Consider the following 21,271-nt stretch of genomic DNA (forward strand, 5'->3'; position numbering starts at 1 on the left):
TAATGTTGCTCATGTCCAAGATGAAATTACTCACACTAGTGCCTGAACGACTGGGATCCCTTCAATAAATTATAATTTTCAGTACTTACTTGAGTTAAGGTATCCAAACTTACAAGACACTTAAAACATTTCATGCCGATAACGGTACTCACTGCACCAAGTTTACATGTTACATTAAGAACAAAAAAAAGGGTTGGAGCACACTGGATAACTTTGAAGGAATAATAGGGCCTAGCCCTCACATTATGCTTAACCGCCGGAGTCAAGCTCCATTATAATAGCTTTCCCTTCTCGCCAAACCGTCTGCTTGGGAGCTCCATACAACACAGCCATCTTGGAGAGTAACGGCAAGCTGACTACTGCCGACTACTGAGCTCACATCGAGCTAGCCGAGAGGCAGTCCCATAATTCAATGCGTGCACCGCGAAAATGCGCAGAAGTTACAAATGATAATTCGGCGCACTACAGAGTTCAGTCAAATGCCTGACAATAATGGATAGATAACTTGAATTAAATTGGTCTGGTAACTTCCACAGTTAGGAAACAGTTCCAACAATGACCGATAATACAGATAACGGCTGGATACACAAGTCGACATGACAGATGAATAAATAAATACTCTTCGATGCTTTGATGTAATAATTCAGTTATGTCCAGTAAATATTAGTTCCCATTTTCACATTACAAGATGATCTAGTTGTTCTTCAAAAGTCTCCGAAAAGACGACGACATCATCCAGATAGTGGTACAAGTACTCAAATTTTATGTCGGAGAAGACCATATCTAGTAGCCTCGTAAGCACAGCTGCACCCGTGGGGAGCCGGAAAGGCACGCGGTTGTATTCATACAGATTCCAATCCGTGGCAAACGCTGTAAGATGTTTAGATTCTTCAGCCAGAGGAATTTGATTATAGGCCTGATTCAGATCCAAGATGGTAAAGAACTTAGCTTTACGAAAACATGAAAAACAAGAATGAAGGTCAGGAAGGGGCACAGATTGTAACACCACCTTCCGATTGAGAGCTCTATAATCAATGACAGGCCTGAAGCCACCTTGGGGTTTCGGGACTAGGAAAATAGGTGAGGAATACGCCGACTTCGAGGGCCTAATAATACCATCCTTTAACATTTGATCGATGATTTCTTTCAATGCCTTCATTTTAGGTGGAGATAGCCTATAAGGTGGAAAACGGACAGGAATCGAATCCGTGACCTCAATTTTGTATTCGATCAGGTCAGTAACACCAAGAGTATCAGAGAACACCTCTGGAAACGACTGACACAACTTACGAATACTGTCAGCCTGCTCCTCAGGTAGATGTCTAAGATCTAACAACGTCTCATCCTAGGTAGGCGAAATAGATGAACATGGTGCAGAATTACATTTCAATAAGGGGATTATACAATTAGAAGCAAATTTGAAAGTGCACGACCTACTCTGAAGATCGAGCACAAGACCAGTATGGGACATGAAGTCGGCTCCCAATATAATGGGGCAAGACAAATGCTTAGCCACAAACAATTTAACTTTCCAAGTAAATTTAGAAATATGAATTTTGACATTTAAGGAGCCTAAAATCCCTAACGGAGAAGAATTAGCCGAAACATATTGAACTGAAGATGAGCAATAGTCAGGAAGTCTACAAACAGATTTCAATTTCGAATACCATTCAGCCGAAATGATAGAACAAACACTGCCAGAGTCTAATAGAGCTGTTACAGGTTCATTATTTAATTCAATTTTGAGGAAGGGCACAGGTGCGGGGGTATCCGCCGCAATCCTAAGACATTCTTTGGGGCATTCAAAAGATAAATTTGAAGACTGAATTTTCCCTGAATTTTCGACCTGTTTACCAGGGGCTGAGCCTCGGGAAGATGGATTACTCGACTCAGCCGAAGCCACTAGTCACTTTTGATTGTTGTTGGAAGTTGCACCCGAAGTTGAGCAAGAGGGGGTGCTGTTGGTATTAGGGCAGTTCTTGGCAATATGGAAGAACGCGCCGCATTTAAAACAGCCTTTTGATGAACTTGCTCCACTATTTGTCCTACTCGATTTGATCAATGGACATTTATTGAGAAGATGGTCAGGCGACCCGCAAGCATAACATTTACGGGGTGTGACTGGTCGGCGAGGTGGAGGCCGAGGATTACTAAAAGAAGGAGGGGGTTCTTTCGCGACACGCAAGGAATCGGCGTATCTAACTCCTTCGGCCGATACAGCCATAGCTTCTAGCTCAGCGAAAGTTTGCGGACGCGACGCAAAACACAAGTATGATCGGTAAGGTGGTGAAATACGTTCTACAATAGCTTGTACAATCTGATCTTCAGGGAAGTGAAAAGCAAACACCCTGGTATAGAATTTAATGTCTTGTATGAAATCAGCAAGATTTTCATCCAGTCTCTGTACTCGATACTTCTGAATCAGAGATGACCTCGCACGAGCAGGAATGAAATTTGCAAGAAGGTGTGCATGTAAATCTTCAATAGATTATTGTTCTGCTATTGCTCTAACAATTTTGTCCGAGAGAACACCAGTTGCATAGGGATAAATTATCTGCAAAATTTGACACGGAGAAAGAGAAAAGACGAGAACATGGTCCTGAAACTCAACTAAAAACCGTAAAAATGCAATTACGTCACTGGTAGATTTAACCGAAAACTTAGAGATACCTCTAAGCAACATTGCTAATGGATGCGGCAAACTACTGAACCCTGGTGACATGTTAGGTAAAGATTTAAGTGGTGACGAAGCTAGATCAGAACGTGCATTATTCAACGGGGTATGACGCTCGGGTTCGTTATCTAATGGGGCAGAGATTTGTTGCGCTCCAACATCTTTCCTATTTCCTTCTCCTTTGGAAGACTCTTCCTCTTGAACTACGTTTATCGTAGCAGGTTGGTCGGTTTTGGGAGGAACTTCCCCAGTTAACAATTGGGTAACCTTACTGGACAATTCAGAAAGACTTTCAAGAACGACGCTAGCTTCCTTCTTCTGAATGTCACTCAACTTCAGAGACAATAGATCGTTAACCCTATTAGAAAAATGCAATAGCCTAGCTTGCACACGTTTAATTTGATTAGGCGACTGGTCATTTTCTTCAAAAAAGGTAATTACAGATGCCAGCTCAGTAGTATTGTCAGTGATCGTGGAGAGAGAGTCGTCAATTTCTTTCTCTCCCAAAGTTGGGATGGTAATCGGCAAATCAAGGGACTCTCGAAGCTTATTGGTGTCTACCGCAACCGTGCCTCCAGATTGCACGTTTCTAATAGTTAATTCATAGATCAACTCCTCCTTGCGCAAATAGTTGAGATGGAGGACATCGCGAGGGCCGGGCATGATGACAAAATGTAACAATTTTGAAAAATGACAAGGAAAAGTCCAGCGACAGAGAAAATTGTTAGAGTTCAAGAGCAAAGCAATGTGTAGCCATCAAAAGGGGCTAATTTGAGACCCATTCAACCGCGCTCTGCTACCACTTGTTACGGAATTTTCCGTGGTAGTTATAGGTGAAAGAAGGTGCTGGGGTGAACAGGTCTCAACTTACGAAGTTAAAGTTAAGATAAAATTTAACAAGGTTATATTTTCTTTGCAAAATCAAGAAATAACAAGAATGACAGGTACATAGTAGCATAGCAACCAATGAAAAAATGTACAATTACCGAGGTTACAGGATTTGGGCGTCGAGACCCAGACTTACAATCCTTGAGCAATAAGCCCAACTTTACTCGAATATACAAGATTCAACAAAAGGGGGAGAAAACCCCTATCATGCCCGGGAGCACTTACTCCCAATTACACAGTAAAGCCTCCTCGAGGCACAAAGAAACAATTTTTTGTTTTGGAAGAGCAACCCGCTCTCAAAGTTCCAGCCTATCAAAGGCCACACCAAACTCCACATTCAAGCTGTCCTCCAAGGACATACACACAGGGGTAAAAAATACCCAACCTACTGAAGCCTATTAAGTGAAGAAACAGGACAATTACATGGCCTCCAAAATACCAACTTGAGAGGAGGCGAAACTGCTCTCCAAATACGCCTTATTGAAACCTACTTTGCACTAGGCCGCTAATGCAAGGGCTAATCCCATACTAAAGAGGTGACTTATATAAGAAAACGATTTACATTACATTAGAAGGGAAGAAACGGTTGTGAAAATAAGTTCACCTCAAAGCAATATGAGTGGGAGCTCGTGAGGGTTAAGCACTCTCTATCCCCATATGTAGTTACAGAGGCAGAATTTAAATCAAGAGTCTTTTACATATTAGAGGAAAGTTACATGGTAAAAGGTTTCGAACCCGCCCCGAGGGTTAAACTGCTGAGCTGGCAAGAAAATAAGTTATAAAACGGCCATTATCTGGTGGTTGAACTGCTGCCCGAAGAAAGAGGCGCTTCCCGCTCCCTGCTACATAATTTACACAATGATAGATGTTACGGAAGTGGCGCGGAGACCCGAAAATCAGCAGTTTATATACCCTCGCGGAACATTCGAGACCTTTCATGAATGAGAACACCCGCCCACAAGCCTTTTATTGGACGACCAAAAGATTACATGTCAGAATTGAAGAAGGAAACCAGGATTGGTGGAAAATTAATTACAGAAATTTATGATTGGCCAATTTCAAAACTGGCAGAAAGAAAGGTTTAACGTTGCCAACTTAAACACAAGCTGAAAGAAATTTAATAAGGAACAAACATATAAATACTAAATTTCTTCAAAAAAAGGGTGCCCTCACTTCGCACTAGGGTGCACAATAGTAGTTCGTAAGTAGTGTCATCTAGAAGAGAATGTTCACACTTCTTGCTACAGGCAAAACAAAAATACATCGAAAACGGCACAGTTCAGAAAACTTTAAAATTTACAAGTAGGGACATCTTCTGAGAAACTTAAGAATTAACACTGTAGTTAAAGTTCAGGCTTCCTCCAGTAGAGGAGTTTCAACTGGCGCGATGTTTGAATTAGCGGAGCGGAGGTGTACCGCCCGGTACAGTTATTATTATTATTATTATTATTATTATTATTATTATTATTATTATTATTATTATTATTATTATTATTATTATTACATTCATTCATACCATTTCCGCCCTTATGGACTTTGTTTGAACTGGAATATCTCATGATAACACAAGTTTCTCTTCTTCCTCTTCTCTTTCCAAAATCACTTCATCCTTTGGCTGTGCTCCTGTTTCCTTTGTTCCTGTCTTCTTATTCTCATTTACTATACATTTCGTATTCCTAATTTTGTTTTTGAATTCTTTTCTGTCTCCTATCAATTGCCTGTTGATCCCCACCTGCCTTAAGTCTTCCTCTATTTCATGACAGCAATTTGTTTTCTTGCTTGAACTGTTTACTACGTCACAGATTTTCTTTGTAAGTCTGTCGTTGTCCTTTCTCTGTATGTGCCCATAGAAAGTCTGCGTTTCCTGATCATATCTGTGAGTCTGACAGAGTGCTGGTACAGCTCTTCAGTAGGTCGTTTCATCCATATGCCATCTCTTTGTATTGGCCCAAATGTTTTCCTGAGAATTTTACGTTCTATTTTGTTCTGTATCTATGATACCTGATGGTCCAATGGGCGTGTATCTGTCAAAAGTTGTCACCAGAGTGCAGCATAACCACAACAGGTCCCATACGTAATGCAGCCAATGGCGAATGTTAAGTAAATTTTATAGTTTATGACATTTACAAGCGTGAATAATGCCAAGTACGTGCTGCTGTGTACCACTGTGTAGAAACAGAGGAGGGCATAGGTTTCCAAAGGATCCCAGTTTGAGAAAACAATGGATAAAACAAATTCGGCGGATTAAATGTAATCCAACTGACAGCAGTGTTGTTTGTTTCGAACATTTCGCACCTAAGGATTATATAAGCTCTACTTGGCGAGGTAGGACATGTAATTCAATCATCAGTAACATAGTTTAGAAACTAAAGGTCCCTTAAATGCCTGATTGGTACTTAATCGCCTCAGGAATTTCCTATTTAATTCTAACCTTTAATCCCGTACATATAACAGGCATGTGTAGTAGGCCTACAGTTATTGTCCTATATATTAGAAAGAGCTGCAGAAGTCATAGCTACTTTTATTTAACATTAAATCTTAATCCCAAAATTCGATCTGCAATTCCATAACATACCATGTGTTCATTTTCAGGAGGCAATATACCTCTTAAGAAGACCTTGCAAAAGACAGCTGTGCCTTCGGTATTTGCATGGACAAAAGTAAAGGAGGGCAGTGAAACAGCAAAGAAACGAAAAGAGAGACATGACAAGAGACAGTTACTGTTAATCCCAGGAGGCAAAGATAGCAGTGTCTGTGTACCTCCTGCGAGTAGCCAGAATGCTTTTGAGGTTATTGATGACATTTGCCCCTTTCCATTTGGTGAAGAATTAGAGGTTTCTACTACTGATCATCCCCATAACCAAAATACAGCAAGGCTACAATCTACAAGTACTGCAACACAGAAGAAATAGGCCTACAGTTAAAAAGTGAAATTTCTAGAGAATCTCACTTCACCCAAACTAAAAGCAAATTTGTCCCATACACTATAAATAATTTTCAAGGAAATGACAACATGCTGCACTATTACACTGGTTTAGACAATTATGTGAAATTTATGTTTGTTTTTTATTCCCTAGGATCTGCATCATATCATCTTAGCTATATAAATAGCCCACCACCTACACATTTAGAAGTTTTAGATTCATTCTTTTTGACTATGATCATTCTAAGAAGGAATTTACCCTACAAAGAGGCGAGTTTCATGTTTTCTACTTCTGTCTCTCAAGTCTCAAACATTTTTAGCACTTGGATAAGATTCATGTATCTCCAGTGGCAAGAGGTAGATATATGGCCTTCAAAACAGCTGGTGAAGTTTCATATGCCAACTGATTTTAAAATTAAGTACCCAACCACACACTTGATCATAGACTTAACTGAATGCCCCATCAAAAAACCATCTCTTCCAACAGCTCAACAAGCAACATTCTCCTCTTACAAAAATAGAAACACAATAAAAGTTTTAGTTGGTTCAACACCAGGTGGATTGATTTCATATATTTCACAATGCTATGGAGGTGCAACTAGTGACAGACAGTTGATGGAAAGAAGTGACATTCTGGAAAAATTTCACTTTGGTGATTCCATTATGGCTGATAAGGGATTTGATATACAAGATATGCTTGTTCCTCATGGTGTCACTGTTAACATCCCAAGATTTTTTAAGAAAATGAATGGGCTTCCAAGTGAAACTTTAAGAAGAGACAGGAAAATAGCCAGTAAAAGGGTACATATTGAGAGACTAATAGGCTTGGGTAAAACATATAAAATACTGCAATCTCCACTGAGTCCCTCACATACTTCCTTGTCATCAGAAATCATATTTATTAGTTATATGCTCTGCAATTTTAGAAGAAATATTGTTGGGAAGGATGCTTGATTAGTAACAGTGAAGTCAGTTTTAAGTAACTTTTAAAATACAATACCTATAAAAACAGAACTTCTAGTGATGTGTAGCAATTTCCATTATACTTGTTGATCATTTGTAGTCTTACAGCCTTTTAGGATATGAGCACAGGTGCTTATTATTTTAGGAATTATGTTTTAAGAACAAAAATTATGTAACAAAATAAATGAAATGTATTAAATTGTAATTTCATTTAAGGTAAATGATGTTGCAGCATTAAGATTACAAAACATTACAAAGATTACATTGTGTTATACAATGTTTATGAACTCATCTCTTATTCACTGCCTAAGTAGAGGAACTTATTTATGATATATGATTTGTGATAGTTATTGTGAAAGAGTTTTAGTGAAGAAATCATATGTTTAATAAATTCTTCATTCCTATGAACAAGGATAACTTTCATGTCCCTGAAGGTGTACTGTATATTACAAGTCTACAAAGACTCCTGTCAGCACAGTACAGCTGCCCTTGTATCCGATAGTAGTATGAGTGATCAGTTTTCAAAGCTAGGTTTCCTGATACATCACAAAGATACAAGTATTCCACAGTTTCACAGGAAACCATTTCATCTTTGCATGAGTATGGGCACTTGATTTCAAGAAGTTCATTCTCATCCAGAACTCGGTCAGGTGAAGCACATAAGTATGGATGTTCTGTGCTTATGAATAATCCACACTCATGTGCCTTCATACAGTAACGTTTCTCAAAAGCTTTTACTGCCACAGCTTCATACTTTCTTCCATGAACAATAGCAGGTGTAGACAATTCATGTCTTGATGTTAGTTGAGCTAAGAATTGTTTTGTGTCAGTCCTCTCGGTAAGGTGACAAACACGTTTAAACAATGAGCTAGGTATTCTGATGGAGCGTTCTATGAACCAAAGTGGATTTGCACTCTGTCCCCTAGTTTTAAGTTCCACATCAGTACAGTCCCCTGGAGAAACATCTTTCAACTTTCTAGAAGTTAAAAATTTCTCCTCACCAGATCCAAAATAATCATGATCATTATAAACAGCTTTAAGATGTGCAGAGGGATACAACTGTAAGATTGGCATGGGATTTGGAGATGGGTAATTTGCAGTGAAGTTTATGGATAAATTTCTGAAGTACTCATTGTATGAAGAAGTATTTCGGAACTGGTGTGGCCTGGGATCATGACTTCTTATATCTTGAACAGATCACTTGACCTGGACTGTCTTTAAAACTAGTGCATTTGCCTTAACTGGGGAGGCTTTAAATTTTTTGCACTTGTGGAAAGATTGTAGCTGGCTGGTACAGGTTTCCTGGCAGATGAAGGTCTTGCTGGTATTGAAATCTAACAAAGCATGTAATGTAGTACATACATGTTTGCAGTGAGCAAATCCTCAATTAAGAAGTCTGCTATTTTCAAGTCTACATGGTATACCACACTTTTCCTATACTCTGATGCAACTCTGCCTTTTAAAAATGTAAATTCACCTTCCTGTGCCCAACGCAAGCACAACAAATACCTCTCTTTGTACATTTTACTACCCACACCTGAATCACGTTGCTCACAGTTCTTTAAATATCTTGAAAAACACTGGGCAGTCACAGTTGGAAGGTCTGTACTTTCATTTACGTCCTTGTACACTACTGCACTTGGTACTTTCATCATGAAAATATCCTCCTCTTCATCCTCCTGCCGATTTTCCACATTAAATGTGGCATCATAATCTTCGAGCCTACAAAGGATAAAATACGAAATGTTACGCGGATATTGACGATTAAAGCATCCATAAAATTGACATTGTACTAGGCCTAGGCCTATGTCAGGTTATGAAAATATACAGCAGCTTTAATCCAAACAACAATACCTCTTTATAAGTTCACTCTTCCTTCCATGAACTTTCGAATTTCTTCTTCTGAGTTCCGCCTTCAACTGAAATAAATTCCAGTTCCCATAATTCTTTATTTCACTCATTTCGATGCCTGACAGAACAGCTGATTGCATTAGAAAGAATGAAGCATGTCCGCACATTCGTATGCGCCAGGACCCCTTCGGTCCTTGCTGCGCTCTTGTGGCGGCAACACGAAGTTCGCCTAGAACACTCCCATTAGGCCGGGCGCATATTGGAACGCAGGCGAAGCATCTAAAGCAGCGCAGATCAGATTTTTGTAACCCACACAAATCATTGCACCATCGCAAGTTGACAGACAGAGCAGAGCAGGCTGGTTCTGCACCTCCTACCGCCTACCACGCGCAGTCTTCGAAACACAGATTTCTGCGCACGTGTCACGTAGTTAGTCAAGAAATGGAGGAGAAAATTACCACAGCTGTTCGACCTCACCATGTTTTGTAGGTACTATGTCAATCATGTGGACTGCAATGCAATGTTAAATTGTAATTTCTGTTATACATGTACGTATGTATGTACACGCATCGTGAGAAAATGGCTGAACAGAATGTAATGATAATTGATATGTAAGGCACTACAGTCTAGGCCATAAATAATTTTATTCACACTGGGTAACAAGGTAGTTTAGAGGAAGGCCTAAAATGTAATCGTCGAATATCTATGAAACAGTCCGTGGCTCAAGTTCTCACAACATTGGGTATTAGTAGTATAACTGGGGGGTTCGGCGGCCACCACCACCGCAGGCTCTCGGGAGAGGCCTCCTCCTCACGCTGGCTAAGAGCGCAACCCTAACTTCAAATCCGCCATATTGGAGGGGCTTAACCTAACTTTTTATGCGTAAGAGAGCTGGCCTAACCTCATGGAAGGGCCTAACCTCAGATTTACAGCCGGATACCCTTCCTGACGCGACCATAACCTCACATCCTCCATCTTGGTGGGGCTTAACCTAACTTTTTATGCGTAAGAGAGCTAGCCTAACCTCATGGAAGGGCCTAACCTCAGTTTTACACCGGTTGCCCTTTCTGACGCGAGCCTAACCATACATCCGCTATCTTGGAGGGGCTTAACCTAACTTTTGACGCACAAGACAGCAAGCCTAACCGCATGGAAGGACCTAACTTCAGTTTTACGGCAGAATGCCCTTCCGGACGCCAATTGCACAAGATGGCGGCTATACATAACTCCTTATGAGACGCCTTAAGGGTGCTTGAGTAAGATGGCAGCTGCTCTTATGGGATGGCTTAAGGGTGCTTATGGCTGCTGCTCTTATGAGACTCCCTAGGGATGCTTGCGCAAGATGGCGTACACAAGAAGGCGGCTATACACGGCTCTTTATGACACACCTTAAGGGTGCTTGCGCAAGATGGTTGCTGCTCTTATCAAGAAAGTTAGCTTAGAGGCTAACGTGCCGTGCTAGAAACAACGGTTCGATTAATTAAATTTGGGTCTTAAATGCAAAATGTTTAATATCTAAAAAACGGTGCGTCGTAGAGCAAAACGGACAAAAATTTTCTGCCTCTTACTCAGGTTTGCAGTATCAGGAACATGATAGCATAGGAAAAAGTAGTCTAATGGTGAGATCAACGGTTCGGTTCTTACTTAGACCCTTTGGCATTTTGTCTGTTTTAGCTTGTATTGAAGCAAGTCCTCGTAACTTGATTAGGTCTTGCTATCGTAGAGAGTATAACGTAACGTGCTGGTTCGATTCATTAAATTTGGGGCTTAAATGCAAAATGTTAAATATCTCGAAAACGGTGCGTCGTAGAGCAAAACGGACAACATTTTTCTGCCAAATACCCAGGTTCGCAGTATCAGGAACGTGATAGCATAAGAGAATGATGAGATCAATGGTTCGGTTCCTACTTAGGCCCTTTGGCAATGGCAGCTATCTAATTCTACAAGATGGCAGCTATACATAGCTTCTTATGAGACGGCTTAAGGGTGCTTCCACAAGATGGCTGCTTCTCTTATAGGATGGCCTAGGGATGCTTGCGCAAGATGGCGGCTATTCATAGCTTCTTATGAGACTGCTAAACGGTGCTTGCACAAGATCACTGCTATACATAGGCTCTTACGAGACCCCCTAGGGATGCTTGCGCAAGATGGCAGCGACAAGATGGCGGTTATACACAGCTCCTTATGAGACAACCTCAGGCTGCTTCCCCAAGATGGTGGCTGCTCTTATGAAGAAAGCTAGCTTAGAGGCTACTGCGCAAGATGGCGGCTGCTGTTATGCATGCGGTGGAGGGCAATTTGAAATTCCACGTGCTCTTGTTTGTAAACAAAGCTACGTTACTTTTGACAGCTGGCATCTTTAATCAACAAAGCATCGTGCTGCCATCTTTAGCTACTACCTTTGAAATGTTGTGTAGGCAATGTCCACGTGTTTTCTTCACAGGTGCCATCTTTAATTAACAGAGCACCGTGCTGCCATCTTTAGCTAATACCTTAGGTACGTGGCGGCGGGTAATTTGAAAAATTCTACGTGCTTTTTTGACAGCGGCCATCTTTAATCAACACAGCATCGTGCTGCCATCTTTAGCTACTACCTTTGAAATATGCTGGCAGGAAATTTGAAAAAATGGACGTGGTTTTGTCAGCTGTCAGCTGCCATCTTTAAACAACAACGCATCGTGCTGCTATCATTACGGCACTAAACCTCATCCTTTTAGATGTGGTGGAGGGTAATTTGAAAAATTCCACATGCTTTTTTGACAGCTCTCATCTTTAATCAACAGAGATCATGCTGCTATCTTTACAGCACTAAACTTCATACCTTTGAAATGTGGTGCCGGGTAATTTGAAACATTCTACGTTTTTTTTTTACAGCTGTCAGCAGCCATCTTTAAACAATAGCGGCTATACATAGGCCTCCGCCTCCTCCTCATATGTCAAGGCATAGCTCTATAGAACATGCATCGCGAAGGCAAGAGTGTGCAGCGATAACATCATTATGCATGTTTAGACTTGCAGATGACAAAAGTGATTGAAACAGAACAAGACTAGACTCAAACGCTGTATTCGATACAACATGCGTTCAGAACAGTGATTGATGTGTTCAGATCACTAAATAAGTGATCAAGACTAGAATCGAACACTGTACTCGATACAACATATGTTTAGAACATGTCAGGGGATACCTTTGTTCTAAGAAGATCAGATTACAAAGGAAGTGATTGAAACATAACACGACTAGAATCGAACACTGCACTCAATGTCGTTAACAACATGTGATCAGAACATTGACTGATGTGTTTAGAACACTAAATAAGTGATCAAGACTAGAATAGTACACTGTACTCGATACAACATGTGTTTAGAACATATCAGGGGATGCCTTTGTTCTAAGAAGATGGATTCGAACAGAGAAAAAAAATAAGACTAGAATTGTGAACAGCTTGTGCAAGATAGCGGCTGTTATAAAGTCCTCCACCTCCCGCTTGGTTAAGGCTGCTGTCAAAAAATAATTTTTCAAATTGTCTGCCACCTCATGTTAAAGGTATGTAGCTAAAGAGGGCAGCACGGTGCTCTGTTGATTAAAAATGGTGGATGACAGCTGTCAAAAAGCGCGTGGGTTTGTTTCCAAACAAGAGCGAGTAGAATTTTTCAAATTGGCGCTACCACATTTCAAAGGTAAGTAGCTAAAGAGTGCAGCACTGTGCTCTCTTGATTAAAGATGGCGGATGGTAGCTGTTAAGGTATGTAGATTTGTTTCCAAACAAGTGAATGTGGAATTTTTCAATTTGCCGCCACCACATCTCAAAGGTATCTAGCTAAAGAGTGCAGCACGTTGCTCTCTTGATTAAAGATGGCGGATGATAGCTGTTATAAGAGCACGAAGATTTATGTCCAAACAGGAGAATGTGGAATTTTTCTAATTGCCGCCACCATATTTCAAAGGTATCTAGCTAAAGTGGGCAGCACGGTGCTTTCTTGATTAAAGATGGCGGATGATAGCTGTTAAAGAAGCATGTAGATTTGTTTCCAAACAAGTGAATGTGGAATTTTTCAATTTGCCGCCACCACATCTCAAAGGTATCTAGCTAATGAGTGCAGCACGTTGCTCTCTTGATTAAAGATGGCGGATGATAGCTGTTATAAGAGCACGAAGATTTATGTCCAAACAGGAGAATGTGGAATTTTTCAAACTGCCTCCACCACATTTCAAAGGTATCTAGCTAAAGTGGGCAGCACGGTGCTCTGTGGATTAAGGAGGCGGATGACAGCTGACGAAATTACCTGCAAGAGGGCAGCACGGTGCTCTCTTGATTAAAGATGGCGGATGACAGCTGTCAAAAAAGCACGTGGATTTGTTTACCAATTCAAATCTCGCGCTAGTAAGGTTAAGTTGGTAGCACTAAGGTTTAGGCCCGTCAAGATGGCAGTACTGAGGTTTGCGATGCGTTGTTGTCTGTCAAAAAGCACGTGGCTTTGTTTACCAATTCAAATTTCCCGCGGGAGGTGGAGCGGGCCCCTGAGAAGGCCCCTCGGGTGGCGGTGGAGGAGGAGGCCCCTCGGAGCCGGTGCAGGTGGAGGAGGCCGAACCATCCCATTATACTACTCATTATCTTGCGCAAGCACCCTTAAGGCGTCTCATAAGGAGTCATGTATAGCCGCCGTCTTGTGCAATTAGCGGTGGGAAGAGCATCCGGCCGTAAAACTGCGGTTAGGTCCTTCTATGAGGTTAGGCTTGCTGTCTTGTGCGTCAAGAGTTAGGTTAAGCCCCTCCAAGATAGCGGATATAAGGTTAGGCTCGCGTCAGGAAGGGCATCCGGTCGTGAAACTGAGGTTAGGCCCGCCCATGAGGTTAGGCTGGCTCTCTTACGCATAAAGAGTTGGGTTAAGCCCCTCCAAGATGGCGGATGTGAGGTTAGGGTCGCGCTCTTAGCCAGCATGAGGAGAAGGCCTCTCCCGAGAGCCTGCTGTGGCGGTGGCCGCCGAACCCCCCCGCGGTTATACTACTGGTATTGTAACATCAAGATCTAATGTTGATTATGGAGAGCATCATTGCCGACTCCGTCATCCACCATCACATTTTTGTGAAGAAATAAATACGGAAAATAATTGATCATTTCTTGTCAAATATAAATGCAAATGCGTTCACAACAGATTGTCAATGTTGATTGATTTTAGTATCTTGTGTCTTGTGGCAACTCTAGCAGTACATTTGAAAATACATGTTTTCTCCCTCTTCCCCTCTCTGATCCTATTAATGAATTTACCAAGCAAGTTGTTCGTTCGGTTAGTATCGCCTTGCTATGAGCTTGCATTCGGGAGTCGAACGCAACTGTCGGCAACCCTGGAGATGGTTTTCCGTGGTTTCCCCACACCAGGCAAATGCTGGAAGGGGGCTGTACCTTAATTAAGGCCAGGGTCGCTTCCTTGCCATTACTAGCCCATCGTCGCCATAAGATCTATCTGTGTCGGTGCGTTGTAAAAAATATAAAAAATAATCATCGTAATCATATGAACGCCGAACATCGCTAACATCAGTCTTGTAAACTGGCGAAGGTGGTTTGTCTTTAGGTGAATATCTGCGTGGTCATCGGCACAAGGAAAATTGTGGAGATGACTATCAAAATGAGAAAAATCATGAATGCTTGAAGAAAAAGTATCTCTTTATACTGGATGTCTCATTTATTATCATTATGATCAGTATTATTATTCAGAGAAGGTTATGAAGGAAAAGGTAGGTGGGTTAGGAGAGCGGGATAGTAGTTTCTGGTGGTTTCCAAGCATCCTTTTAGTGGGTAAACCTATTCCATTGTTGGCAACACTGTGCATCCTATTATTTTCTCATTGGTTAATAGTGTCGGTAACGAGCTGATATATATCCACTGCCTGCTCGATGTGCATCCGATGGCTACTTATACTGCCTTCTCATTACGACATTTTAACATGGCACTAAATGAAACACTCCATTTACAAATAGCCGCAGCAGGTGGCAGCACCAACCGGCTCCAGACTTGTCGAAATGCAATAGCAGGAAATAGGGTAGTACTGTACTCGTTTTCGGTGAAAATGGTGTACTGCTGCGTGTCTTTCTCCAAATCAAAGAAAGGAAACCAGAATGCCGTGGTATTTCATTCCATGACACGGGCCTTTTCAGGAGATCCAGTTAAAGCCATGTTTAGTTCCATAAGAATGGGAGGAGGGTGCAATGACATGACTGACTCCCGGGCTACTCAGAATTCCATAAAGAGAATTCTGAAATCCCGGTTTTATTTTAATGTCCACCGATGGGTCTAACGTTATCCACAAGCAAAATTCACAATTTTCTGCCCCAGTATCCTCTTCCGGACATGAGGAAACAGAACCAGTGATGCCCGCTGAGTATGTACTTGATTTACTGGAAGATTTTCGTGAGCCCCCTGAGTCAGTGTGTGTCACTTTGGAAACTGCTTCCCAGGCATTAGTGTGTGGTTATTTGGTGTGTGTAATCGAAGAAAAGAACAGAATGCAGCACGTGCTTGAGTAACGTTTCCACCTCAGTTAATGCATCCCCATTGATGAACTTAATCAGACAGTCGGATAGAGGAGGCCTGGGCTATCCCCAGCAATGATTTATTGGCTTAATTATGGGGCTACAGAAATACGTTGAGGCGGCTCTACCGTACTGCAAGTCTGCTCCAGACTATAAAAAGCTATGTTCTATCCTCTTTGTGTCAGTGTAAGATTTTAAAGTGTTTTAGTAACAACAAGCAATAAGCGTTAGAAACCTCTACTTAGTAATGTAGGGAAGTACCATACAGACAAAGTTTCCAGGCTTTCTTGTTCGCCGAAACTTCTTTCTCAAAAAGTCCTGAAGCTTAGAGCACCACTTTATGCGTACAATTCTTTAATTTTTCTGTTACTTTCAGATTTTAAATTTTGCTTGTATGCTTATCTAGCTGTATTCACGCGATATCTGGATACGTCTTGTGCTGCCATCTAGCGGCAGATTGTTTGTAATTTGTGTTACACGTTTGAATATGGAATGAGCAGGCAGTACAAGCAGCCATTGGATGCAGATCGAGCAGGCCATGGGTATGTCACCCGCATAGGTCCTACCCTTCCGAGGGCCCAGCTCAGACTGAATACTTTAGCCCTGCACTCGCGGGGGCGTGCTGTTGTATATCACGTCACTCACCGTAACCCACATGACGAATACGGCAGCTCCTATTGGTAGAAACATCTCCCGATTGCTAATGGTCAATTTGAGTTTGACAACTTGGACCACGTGGCACGACCACGTTTGTGACACTTTGCTTCACTTTGATTTGTATGCATTTATCTGTTATCTTTGTTTTTGTGTTTGAAGAAAAAGTACAAGATATTTGAGGTAAGCATCCTTATGGTTCTTGTTTTACTAATCTCCTGAGGCCAGAACATGAAAATATACCACACCAAGGCAAATGACTTTCGGATAAATTGAATCATATTCGCCTAGTCCTAAATTTGCTATTTATTTTATTTAACGTTTGAATATTGCTTGCGGGATATTCCATTCTATTTTTAAAACAAAATCCTATTAAAAGGATAGTAGGCCGCAGGAGGTTAAGTAGTTATTAAGTTGATGATTGATAGCTGCTCATGTTCCCAAAAATTCCTTTTTGGCTGTCACCGTTTTATTACCTTTTTGCATGGTGGTTGATATGATAGTTACATAAGTCTACTTGAAACAGACACCTTAAAATTCTGTTGATGTAATGTTATATTATTTATGATAAGCCACTATCGTTTTGAGGGTATTGAAATTAGCAGTAAAAATATACAATGTCCTTTATTACTTTCTTCTATTTCCTTTCATGTCTCAGACCATGCACGAAAAGTGTCAGATCTGTGGCATTTACACAGATAACAAAGAAGGACAGCAACAGGGAATCTTATTTCATCATTTCCCTGTTGGTAGACCGGATATTTGCAGAGAGTGGTTGGACGTTGTGAGGGGTCGAACGCTTGCGGCAGCTTCCTCTGAAGCAGCTGAAGAACCGCACTGTGTGTTCTAGGCACTTTCGCCACTCGAGCTATCCAGGAACGCTATCAAGGTTGCTGTATAAAGTTGCTGTCCCGGAAAGAAGTAAGTAGTAGTAGTAGTAGTTGTTGTTATTAATTTCACAGTACTGTGACCTATCAAATTTTCCTGGGTTTCATTTCAAATTGCTCTCCAGAGGTAATGATGATAAATTCATCAGTGCCAGATGAGGGGGAACCTCGCTTCTCATAATGAAATTTACTATAATGCCTGTCACACCTGGTCTTGCCGTACCTGTAAGTTGAAATTGGTACATCTCTTACAGGCCTAACATTTATTATTAACAGAATAGTGCAGAAATGTGCAAATTATATAATTTTATAATTTTTATAATCCATCAGTGGCTTTACGTTATCTGAATTGTGATGGTGAGGTATTTAAATGAGCTCGCTATCCGACCTCCCTCTTTATCTGAAAACCATTTGCACCATTTTGTCCAGGTTCATTTTAAGGGAACCTGGTACACAATTTTTTACTTTCCACAATTTTTGAGCAATCACAATGAAACTGTTATGGAATATGTAGGACTATTATAGAAATAACATATCTTATTTTCAGCTAAATATCCTTATAAGTTTATGAGATATGATGTACTTTGTGTTTATGACGCTCGCTAAACAGGCGACTTTCAAAAAGTTCCCTGTGGGATGGATTTTTACCTGAGAGTTTGAAAACTTCTTCCTTATAACATAAAAAAACTCAAGGATGGAATTTTCGATTCACCATATGTTGCTTAATTAACTCCTGTTTCAAGTTTGTAATTGTATTTTATGTAATTTTCCACTAATTTTCTGTTCATTTTGCCTCATAAAATGAGTATATTGTAGAAGAATGAAAAATCTATCCTACAATTTTCTTGGTAGGTCACATAGAAGCTACATACCAACTTCGGCAAATATAGGTTTAGATTTGATCTGCATGGAACAGTGCAGGTTACAAAAAATGGTTTTTTGAGTTAAATGAATTTTAGTTCTAAAACCATTAAAAGTTTTCATAATGGCCTTTCCAAATCTCTTAAAATTTACCAGCACTATAACTCCTACCCTCCTGCTTCTTCTTGGCTTCCTCCCTGTGTACCTTTAGGAGTTTCAGTTTTTCCTGGCTGTTTTCTTTTGTTGGGTGACTGACTGCTGACTGTCAAATTTTCTTCTTTCATCTCTTTGTGTGGCAAGTTGGTGGATGCTGGTGAAATTTATAATTCCTTACAGCCATTTTCATTTCTTGTGTTGCACTACATCCCATGTTGTATTCTGCAACTGCATTAGAAGCAGCTATTCCAAGTCGTTTTGAGGACACAAAGGTCTCTTCTCATAGGCGCCCGCAGGATCTTTTCCAACATCAACAATTTTCTTGAATATAAAAACCAATATAACGTCAGCAACATTAAATTGTTTGCAGAAATTTCCAGTTATAACAGATGCTAGATGTTTGTCAGTAATTTCAGTTTATGAAATAATCTGGTATGATATTAAACAATTGAACATCAACATTTTTAGAATTCTAGGGGTGGAGGGCAAATGCCTCCCCTTGCCCCCCCAACCCCTTGCCGGCACCCAGGGCACTTTTTCCACATACATGCATGAAGACTTTCATTGGCAATTTGAGTATCCCCTTTACAACATCTAGACAGAAGTTCAGTTGATGCCAGCCTTTAGTATACAGGCAAAATTTTCAGCAGCATTGCAATTGTGAACTGAACTGACAATTTTTGTGACTTTGAGGGGTTTGTCCAGTTGCGATACTCTTATTGTAGAAGCACCATGATTCAGGTCTTTGGGGGCATTTCTTATGCTTAGGATCTTCTTCTGTGGAGGAGTAATGGTATAGTGTGGCTTATATTGCAGATTTCATATTATCTACAGAGGGAATATTTGCACATATTGCCTGCCTATAATCACTTGTGAGCTTCGCAGTAGTTGCTTCCTTCAAACTTCCAGGCCCCCTTCCCCCAAGTGTAGTTCCTTCATGGTTGACTAAATTGTAGGATGAAGTAGTTCAATGCTACTGTAAAGAGGGAATTAATGGTAACAGAAGGAACACGGATAGCCGAGCATACAGAGGAAAGGAGGCGTGGTGGATAATTAAATGACCATGCAGAACCATTTAAAAATGACCGTAACTACGTCAAAAACAGTCACAGTGGCACAAAACCACTTTTGTTATTTAGAGGAAGGTTAATATAATTTATTTATGCCAGAATTCAAATTTCGACAATTTCATCCATTTACCAAAAAAAATAAAAAATGTGTCCCAGGTTCCACTAAGTTTGTTGTCTTCAGAATATTTTTCAAGCCTGACCACAGTTGCTTGAAGATCATCTTTGTTCTGAGAACCTATATGTAGGTCATCAGCATATACCGTTATACCGTTCTTAGTGTGTGTGTGTTTTTATTTTCATATAGGTGTGCCTCGACACAAGGCTGGTCCACGGCCAAGTCCTTCCGCTGCTATGACTGCTGCTGCTCACACCACCTGCACCACCGGCACTCCTACTGCTTCTGCTACTACTACCTACTACCACCGGTGCTGTTGCTGCCACCACCATCTCCATGCCTGCTGCTTACTATGGGTAATGGTGCTGCTGCTAATACTACCATGACCTCCACTCCTGTTGCTCCTGCTTTCACATACAAATACTATAAAACTGATAAATCATTAGCAAAATTTCATCAATTACATCGGAGATCAAATGTTTAGCTTGACCACTACGTAGTCACGAGCTGGGGTCTGGATTAGCGCGGAATCACATGCGAGCCCTCTGTTCCTCATAACATCACAAACCTGTATGGGAGTCCACGTGCCCACACCAACTGAGTGGAAGTCCTAACTCCACTGTTACATGATTTGGAAGGAGCTATAGAACACTAGAAGGTCAAAGTAGGCCTACTCTGTTATATCTTGTTTGTGATGATAACATTCAAATAGTTCAATTGTGCAGTTAATGTTTACCTGTCTGATATTTTTGTTAACACCCTGAGGGGAACGAATTGAAATTTATTTTCATATTGAAGTTTTACATAGTATTCCCCACCTGCCTACTCATTCTTGCCACCCGGCTGACAAACATTACTGGGGAGAACACTGGTGCTAATGTTATTAATGTTCATTTTACATTCAGATTAAACAATTTCAATTTGTGAATGCTAATGATTGTTTATCAATATATTTAACACGTTGGGTGCCACGTGCCGCCATATGGCGTCACGGTGGTCTACAAATTTGAGATGGCGTGACGCCATATGGCGGCACACCGTTCTTGAAATCAGAGTTGGCGTGACGCCATATGGCGGCACAGTTGAGTTTCAGGCGATGCGCCGTAGATAATCAGCTGTGACATCTATGCGCGTAAAATTGGTACTACGTGAAGGGCGAACTTCAGGGTCTATTCCAGCTATGTATTTTTAATGTATGCCACCATGTGGCGCCACAGTATTCTTCCGAAGCCACTGACTGGCCAGTGGTCTTTGTCACAGGTGAAAGCGCGCCAGGCTTTGTTTATTCCTCGTTTACGTACGTATTATCACTCAGTTTATATAGTTGTGCAAAAATATAAAAAAAATGGAAGATATTGGTAATAATCTTACGAGGGAACACATACATGTGTTACACTCGGATTCGGTTGAAATTTGGTAGGAATATTCGTGGGAGGCAGTAGAATGCCAAGGTGAAAACTACATGTACCCAGCGCAAGTTTAAACGCCAAAATTGAGCAAATAAATAGTCATAAAATTAGAAGTACCACGGGGTATCGGGGTGTGGCGGAGAGGTAGGGAGGAGCGAAGCATCGGACGTGAACCAATCGGGCTGCGTCGAGTTAAGGGAAGCGCGTTTCCCTTAACTTCCCGATCAGATGTGCAAAACGTAAATATGAAAACAGCACATGAAACAAGTGTACAAAGGACAATGTTTGAAC

The 21,271-nt window shown here is 41.0% G+C and overlaps 1 protein-coding gene across 1 annotated transcript in view; it reads left to right on the forward strand.

The window, feature by feature from the left end:
• Positions 1–21,271, forward strand: part of LOC136885417 (gastrula zinc finger protein XlCGF46.1) — a 293,140-nt gene that overhangs the window by 31,087 nt on the left and 240,782 nt on the right. Inside the window, exon 2 of the mRNA XM_068230325.1 lies at positions 17,236–17,403. The gene's annotated coding sequence lies outside the window, so the exon portion shown is untranslated. The remainder of the gene's footprint in view (positions 1–17,235; positions 17,404–21,271) is intronic.

The sequence above is a fragment of the Anabrus simplex genome, chromosome 14 (assembly GCF_040414725.1).
Source record: "Anabrus simplex isolate iqAnaSimp1 chromosome 14, ASM4041472v1, whole genome shotgun sequence".
Classification (NCBI taxonomy): domain Eukaryota; kingdom Metazoa; phylum Arthropoda; class Insecta; order Orthoptera; family Tettigoniidae; genus Anabrus; species Anabrus simplex.